Genomic DNA, 8,889 nt, shown 5'->3' on the forward strand with positions numbered 1-8,889 from the left:
ATGTTTTTTCGTATGATGGTATTCTTATTCGTCGGAGTAATTCAAATTTAACCTTTTCCATTTTTTTTAGAAAAATTCTTTCATACTATTAGTCTACGACAAGCAGAAATAAACTTTTTCAATGAAGAAAAACGGAATTTCATTCCTATATCACGCAACATTTGATTTTTGTTAGATTTCTTTTGACATAAGAAAGAAAAATCGTGGACTCTGAACATAATTCACGTCACTTAAATTTTTTTTTTTGACTTTCATTATACAACTAAGACTTAATTTTTTATGCTATATAAAATGTTTATGACGATTGACAAATAATTTTCTTCAGAGACAACGTTTCTCTTTCGTTAGAAAAGAATTTTTTTAACATTAAGATTGTTTTTGCTTGGATTAACTTTCATGCGTATCCTTAGTTCCAATCGTGCTAGCGAGAAATATTTCTAAAATTTATGAAAAATAAATTCGATGTTAGAATATTTCCTTTACTTTGGCGAATTATTTTCAAATATAATAATACTTTATATTCGAGTAATCTTGATGATTTATTCGATTTTTTTATGAATTCGAGTATATTTATGACATAAAATATATTTCCGTTATCCATCTTTGAAAAAATTCTTTCTGAAACAGTAACTGCGTCGCATAACAGAGTAGCAAGATTCTTTTAGAAAAGTAACAATTTAAACAAATATTCTGCGCGCGCAGATTTTCATTAGTTTTCCAAAAGCATATATAAAAGCGCAAATCGCTTCACATAGTATTACGATACTTTAGTCGCGTCACGTGGTTCGAAGAATCATTTCGAGATCAGTCGTTCTAATTTTTCTTTATTTGTGTGAGAAATTTATCCAAAGTTTTCGCGCGAAGCGACATGGCTGAAAAACAAGAAATTGGAAATCACTTTGTGCCTAATAATCCTTGTGTGATAAACAATATTACCGAACGAAATGAGTAACAATATTTGCTGTTCTCTACGACGTATCCGCTCAACTCCTCTCATACGAAGAAATTACACGTGGGGATTACAATCCACAAAGGAGAGAACCTTCGAGCCTATCGTCAAATTGACTGGCAATTATGCAAAAGGAATCAGTTTCGATTCAAACACAAAACAATTTCAAGAGAATATGGGACTTATGAACACATACAAGCGGAAGTAGCAAAATCAAAATAAATCTTATCTCATTCGCAAACAGCTTCACCTCCGCCTATGGTGCGAAAGCTATTGATGGCGCACAAGAAAGATGAAAATTTTTCAAAGGAGATTTATCAGCAAGTATGCAAGCAGAACCAGCCAACGAAGAAAAAAAAATCTTACTCCGTATTACGATTGTAATGCAGCAAGCTACATTTCAAGGAATGGAGAAAATAATCAATTGTATCGACGCGCATGTAAGCAACTTTATTATATTTAAATAAAAATATCTCCGACATAGAGTATAAAAGAAATTTATTCTCTAAAAACGAGTAAATCATCTCGCCAATTACGACGCGTACCAATACTTGTTCATTCTATTTTATCTCTCCTTTCTCCTAAGTGAAAGCAAGAGTCTCCCAAAAATACTCGTAAAAGTCCTCGTCATAAATAATAAGAAAAAAATCTTAAGAAAAAATCTTAAATAAGAAAAAACAGCAGTACGCCAGAGACATTGAGCCACTGCAGCAAAAAATGACCCGCAGAACAAAAAACTACGTGCTATACCTCTCTCCGTAACGAAAAAAATGCCTCGGACCCGATTTTCCTTGGTGTCACAGTATTCATCTCTACCGACACCCCTACTCTTTTCTAGTCACCGTGTGGGCGACTATGGACAGAGCCAATCAGCGTGTGGGCAATCATGGACCGGACCAATCAAATTTAATTACCTCATTATTCACACTCTTGTATCATCGACCAATCAGAGCGCGTCATTTCCCAGACAGGCCATGCCTTCGGCGCCGAAGGTGGAGTGGTGGGGATTTGTTTTGACGACCCATGGCTGGTCATATATTATTTTCGAAAGCATTTGCCAATTTTTGTTCAATTCATAAGTTTCTGGTAACAAAGTCTTGCGCGGACTTTCGTGCGGGTCGGATGTGTGTTTCGCCTCATTTCGTGTTGCAACATATTTTTTGAAAAACAGAGGCCGGCTTCGACTGTGCATTGCATTACATCATCAATAGTCCCTTTATTTCGTCTGGATGCTCGTCCATGCGGCGCCGAAGCGTCGTCGCAGGCGCCCAGTCTAGAGGAGCGCCTTCCTTTTTCATTTTGATTATATTGATTTCTGCCGAGGTGGATTGCATTTCGATTTTCGAATTTGTTTTTACCATATCTCGATTTGGACAAGACTAGCCACGTTAATCTGGCTATATTGGAACCTAGGCCATTCAAATATAGAAAAAGAAGAAGTTTCTGGTAACATCCGAAAATGTTCTTGAAACTAATTGTTTGATAATGGAATTATTTCCTCTACATAAACTTCTATTCTACGGGATTTTACTCGATGATCGCACTTATTCTTCTTCTTATACACTTATTCTTCTTCTCAATTTTATTAGTATTTCTTGTCATTGTTACTTTCATGCTGTCCATTCAGCATCTATCATATCTCTCAATAATTTATCACTTGCATCAATTGTAAGTGCTAGAATATATTTTTTTTACGCTCCATTTGTGTCGCCATTTTCCTCTGGCTCTTAGGTCGTTCAGAAATATACACAATGTCCACATAATCTTGTGAGCAGGTAGAGCGAACTACTGAGTCGAATTTCTTTATCAGTAATTTGTAATTTTCGCAATAGTTAACGAGATATTAATTTCTAAAAATTGCTGAAAAAGCAGATGAAATCGACATATAAGACGTACAGCTTTAAGATATTTTTCAGAGATATTTTTCATTTTCTTTATGAAATATCTTGAAGTGGAATATCTTGTTTCTCAAAAAACCTCTTAAAAATATCTTAAAATTGTTTTTAGATACTCTACTCATTGGTTAACTTAAAAAAAAGATGTTTATTAATGCAAAAGACGCCCGAAATAATTAATCCGAATGATATTTATTTATAATAACGTATTATTAGGTGTACAATTTTGCTTCCGCCGTTTTTTTTCCGAAATTCGAGGCTTCATTGTAAAAAACTGGTTATACATTTATACATTATTATGATTCAAAATATTGTCCATTGCTGGCCATTACTTTCTCCCATCTTTCGGGTAGCGTACGAATCCCGCGTCGAAAAAACTGGTCATCTTTTGAGGCTATCCACGAATCGATCCAATTTTTTATTTCTTCATAAGACCGGAAGTGCTGGTCAGCCAGGCCATTGATCGAAACAAGTAATAGTCAGAGGGAGCAACGTCTGGAGAATACGGCGGGTGGGGTAGGACTTCCCATTTCAACGTTTCCAAGTATGTCTTGACCACTTTCGCAACATGGGGTCGAGCATTGTCATGCTGCAAAATCACTTTATCGTGTCTCTCGTTGCGGCCGTTTGTCTTTCAATGCTCCGCTCAAACGCATCAATTCGATACCGATCGCCTGTGATTTCAGTCGGTTTTAACAGTTCATAATACACTACGCCGAGCTGGTCCCATTAAATACAGAGCATGACCTTAGAACCGTGAATATTCGGTTTGGTCGACGTGGAAGCATGGCCGGGAACTCCCCATGATTTTCTGCGCTTATCGTAATGAACCCATTTTTCGTCCCCAGTCAAAACAATGCGATGCAGAAATCCCTTCCGTCTTTGCCTTTCAAGCAGCTGTTCACAAGCAAACAAACGCCGTTCAACATCTCTCGGCTTCAATTCGTACGGCACCCAATTTCCTTGCTTCTGAATCATTCCCATGGCTTTGAGGCGTTTTGAAATGGCTTGTTGAGTCACTCCCAATGATCGTGCCAATTCTTCTTGATTTTGACACGAGTCTTGCTCAAGTAATGCCTCCAATTCTGCATCTTCGAAAACCTTCTCTCTTCCACCGCTATGCTGACGTCTTCGACGTCAAAATCACCATTCTTGAAACGTTGAAATCACTCACGATACGTTCTTTCACTAATAGCGGCCTCACCATAAGTATTTGAGAACATTCGAGTCTCAGCCGCAGATTTCTTCATATTGAAGCAAAAAATTAAAACCTCCCGCAAATGACGAGAATTTGGCTCGTAAACTGACATTTTCAATCGAGAATAACTTTATGATGCAGACACAAATCGACTAATGTTTCTATGGGGTTATGTTGACAGATGCCCAAGTTTATTGTATGACGTCTATGATCTATTTATTTCGACCACCACTTACCGCTAAAGCCATCTATAGAAAAACGGCGAAAGCAAAGTTGTACACCTAATATATTTAATAATGATTTATTTGTAAATTAAAAATCTGTAGTGTATTACTATATTTTGAACTGTTTCTTCTCTCTCGAATTCTCTAAAATTTAACATGACATGTTAGAAGAATACAAATAAATTTAAACAGAAAGGATGGCTTAAAATGTTTGTTGAATGTTTTAAACCATTTAATAAACGTCATCTAATAAACATTTAATAAACGTTATTAGAACATTTACAACATGATTTTACATGATTATTATGTAAACATTTACTAAATTTTTTTAGTAGTTTAAAAAATTTTTTCTATTTTCTATTTTCTATTTTTCTTTAAGGAATAAGGTAACTAAAAAAATTGATTGTCTTTTTGATTTAGAGCAGAAACGTTATTTCTGTTTCAGTGTAAAGTTTCATTTGTGCTACATGCATATAAAGTTAAAATGATTCTTTGTAACGTTAATGCATTCGAGAACTGGGCCAATATTACACACAATTGGAGGAGTTTGAAACCTGTTGAAATGATCATCAATATCCTATATTCTATTTTTAAAAATATTTGAAAGAGTGAAAATGATTTGAAGAGTGAAAATGCACATGTAACAATGCACCCCCAAATCGCATTATACCCGGCGTCAACATCTTGCCGGATGCTGCTGCAATGATCCCTGGTCACTTGCGAGTGATGAGAACGCGGTGCGCTCGAAAAAGACTAAAACACAATTCACAGATCATAGCCTCGGCAAGAAGCCGAGAACGACCGCGGAAAGTCGAAGATGTCTTCCGCTTGTATCGCAAATCGGCGAAAATCGCCGAGCGACGCCATAACAATATGAGAGCAACAGTCGAATGAAAACCGTGCTTATAGCGCGAGGCGTTCTCTTTTTATTCCGCCGCTTTTCCGACTACCAACTCTGATTCCGCTCATTACCACCAGCTCCTAGATCGATCCGCAACGCGGAAATGTAATAAACACATAATGGAGGTTATGCGGTTAAAAAATTTTATAGATATAGGATATTCTTTTAATCTAAGCGTTGATGACAATACTGCAATACGTTTTAATATTCTAGTAATCCGTTGTTTGAGCGTCTAACATAATTGTTTTAATGATCTAACTAAAATTATTTTCTGATGTAATTAAATTTTTTAATATTTTACCACAACTTTTTTTTATCTGAAAATATTAATTCTCTCGCTGTTAATTTTCTTGAATCTAGATAATTATATAGAATGTTCAAACATGATAATAATGTTGTAAGAAATTTTAATATTCAACGTATCAGATACCTTAAAACTGCAACCGCTGTTGACTTTAACTATCAGAATTGGCAAGTATTGATCGAAAATATCTCGGATCATCGCTTGTAACAATATAATATACTTTTGACATTCAATTTTTTCAGTCCGAGCATTACCATTGAGAACATCTTCTTTCCCAATTACTTTATTTACGACTGCATAGAATCCTCTGATACCAATATAATGTTATTGATAAACGTTCTTAACATATTGTTGATTCTGCGTGCGTACGTGCATGTATGTATATGTGTGTATGAGAGAAAGAGAGAGAGAGAGAGAGAGAGAGAGAGAGAGAGAGAGAAGGCAACATTTATTTTAGAACATAAAAATTTCAGTAACGATTATGTTACATATACTTTAGAATATTTACTTTAGTATATAGCGTTGGAAAAATGCAGATAATCAATGTATCAAGACATTTATAAATCCAAAATGCAAGTTCCGAATCTTTGTTTCCTCAGTTATAGGATAGTTATATTATGACTCACTTCTCTAAATTCTTGAAATGCGTTTTACATTTCGCGTTGTATTAATGCTTTTCTTGTTCAGACTAAAATTTTTTAGTTGTTAATTTCTAGATTGAATGTGCATGATGGATTCAAAATTAATACCTTTTAAATATTTAGTTTCTTCATTAATGATATTCTAAATGTCAAAATAGGTTCATCACTATTCTAAATTCATAATAAACACAAATTCCTTTGATCTCATTAAGATTAACAATGTAATTTGCAGAATTCCTTTTCCTTGCTTACATTCTAACCAATTCCAACATGGATTTATATAATAAGAATATATATTTGTGAAATTATTATCATCTTAGGCATGATTATTCATACCTTAGTTTTCTTCCTTTCTCCTAAACTGTCGACAAATATTTGAAACATGATTTTCGCGTGCACATGAATATGGCGTTTTCTATGTAAGATCTATAGTCCAATTTAAGACTAACTGAATAAAAACAGAAATGTAAAATATCATATTTATATTATTACACAAACAATTCAAATGTTTTAATCATTTTCACTTTTTCAAATATTTTTAAATATTAGTAGAATATAGGAGATTGATGATTTCAGTAGTGGTTTCAAACTCCTCCAATTATATATAATATTGGACCAAGCAGTAGTTCTAGAATGCATTAACAATGCATTTACGTAGAATGCATTTACAAAGAACCATTTTAACTTTATATGCATGTAGTTAAAATGAAACTTTGGCTATTTACATTAAAATAGAAATAACGTTTCTGCTCCAAGCCAAGAAGACAATTTTTTTAGTTACCTTATTCCTTAAAGAAAAATAGTTTTTTAAACTACTAAAAAAATGTAGTAGATGTTATAATAAGCATCTTGTTCTTATAACGTTTATTAAATACTTATATTATTAGATGATGATTAGATGATGATTATTAGAAGATTATATGATTAAATATTTATTATTAGATGATGTTTATTAAATGAATTTAAAAAACATCAAATTTTAAGCCATTTTTGTGAAATTTATTTATATTCTTCTAACAACCACGTTAAATTTTAGAGAATTTGAGAGAAATAGTTCAAAATATAATAATATGCTGCAGATTTTTAATTTCCAAATAAATAATCGTTATTAAATACAGCACAGAAGATTGAAGCAATATTGCTGCAATGTTGCAATATTACAGATTGCAATGTAACATTGCAGAGATATTAGAGAAATATAAATTAACAATATGCCTGCAAAAGTAATATACTTGTAATATTTCATAAACATTTCAAAACTGTAATTCTTTAATTGTTACAATAATAATAATATAAAAATATAAGTTTTTATGTACACACTACAATATTTATGTAGTACAGTTTTTTAATTTAACAGCCATTTTTATGATATAATAATTAATATAATTCATTTCATATTTAAAAAATTTATTGATCTATCATTTGACGATCATTTCATTAGCTAAGTTTTATATTTATTTTAATAAAATAAAAAATATGAAATCAAAAGATTATATAATATCGAGTTTGGATACAATCAATGCATCATTATCGGATAAGATGATAAGCAATTAAATTGCTGAAAATGATTTATTGAAATATTAATTATGTGATCGATGATATATTTGTATGCCTGATGTGAACGCAAGAATAAACCATCGCCCGAACTTTATTGATAAATTTCCGTAAATTTCTTAATCGATTTCAATTGATTCGGAGTGACTTTGAATTAAAAAGAATCACTGCGATTAACTTAACACTATGATTAACTTATCAAGTGGCGTATGTACGTATTATTACATTAATGTGAATAATATTTGTAGTTAACAGCTTAACATTGTTGAAATTTTGCAACAATAATCCATCAACGTTTCGCAACCACCTTACAATATTGCAATGTTTCAGTGAAATTATTCTGCAATATTTCTGCAATTTTTCTGTACTATATGGGATAATATGTTATTATAAATAAATATCACTCGGATTAATTATTTCAGGCGTCTTTTGCATAAATAAACATCTTTTTTTTTTTAAGTTAACCAATGAGCAGAGTGTCTAAAATCAGTGCATGAAACAACTTTAAAATATTTTTAAGAGTTTTTTTGAGAAACATCTTCAAGATATTTCATAAAGAATTCTGAAAAACATCTTAAAACTGTCTTATGCATCGATTTTATTCGCTTATTCAGCAATTTTTAGAAATTAATATCTCGTTAACTATTGTGAAAATTACAAATTACTGATAGAGAAATTCAACTCAGTTTAGTTCGTTCTGTATGAAATTATGGGGACATTACCGGACATCCTGTATACATACAATTATATATGAGTATTACACTTATTTACAGTAGAACATTACTTCGCATTGGATTAAATTTTTAAATGTTAAAAATGATGCCGTAAGTCAAAAAAGTTCAGCGTTAGGTTTCCAACATAATTAAGTTTTAATGTTTAAAAAATGACTTTTTTTACATCATTTGACATTCTTTTATAAAGAAAGTTAACGTTATCTTGACATTTTTATTAAAATTTATTGATGAATATATTGTTCATGTCTTATAAAATGTATTTTTTTTAATTTCAATACCTTATATACTTTGTAGTCATGCAACGAAGAATTTAAATAAAGGATTTTTCTGAGATACAAATTGTGGCTATGGAGAAACATATAATTTTTTTTTTAGAAATGTATATGCGCGTGTATGTGGTGTACTATACATATATACGCGTGTGTGTGTGTGTGTGTGTGTGTGTGTGTGTGTGTGTGTGTGTGTGTGTGTGTGTGTGTGTGTGTGTGT

This window comes from Atta colombica, unplaced genomic scaffold (genome assembly GCF_001594045.1).
Source record: "Atta colombica isolate Treedump-2 unplaced genomic scaffold, Acol1.0 scaffold19, whole genome shotgun sequence".
In the NCBI taxonomy this organism is placed as follows: Eukaryota; Metazoa; Arthropoda; class Insecta; order Hymenoptera; family Formicidae; genus Atta; species Atta colombica.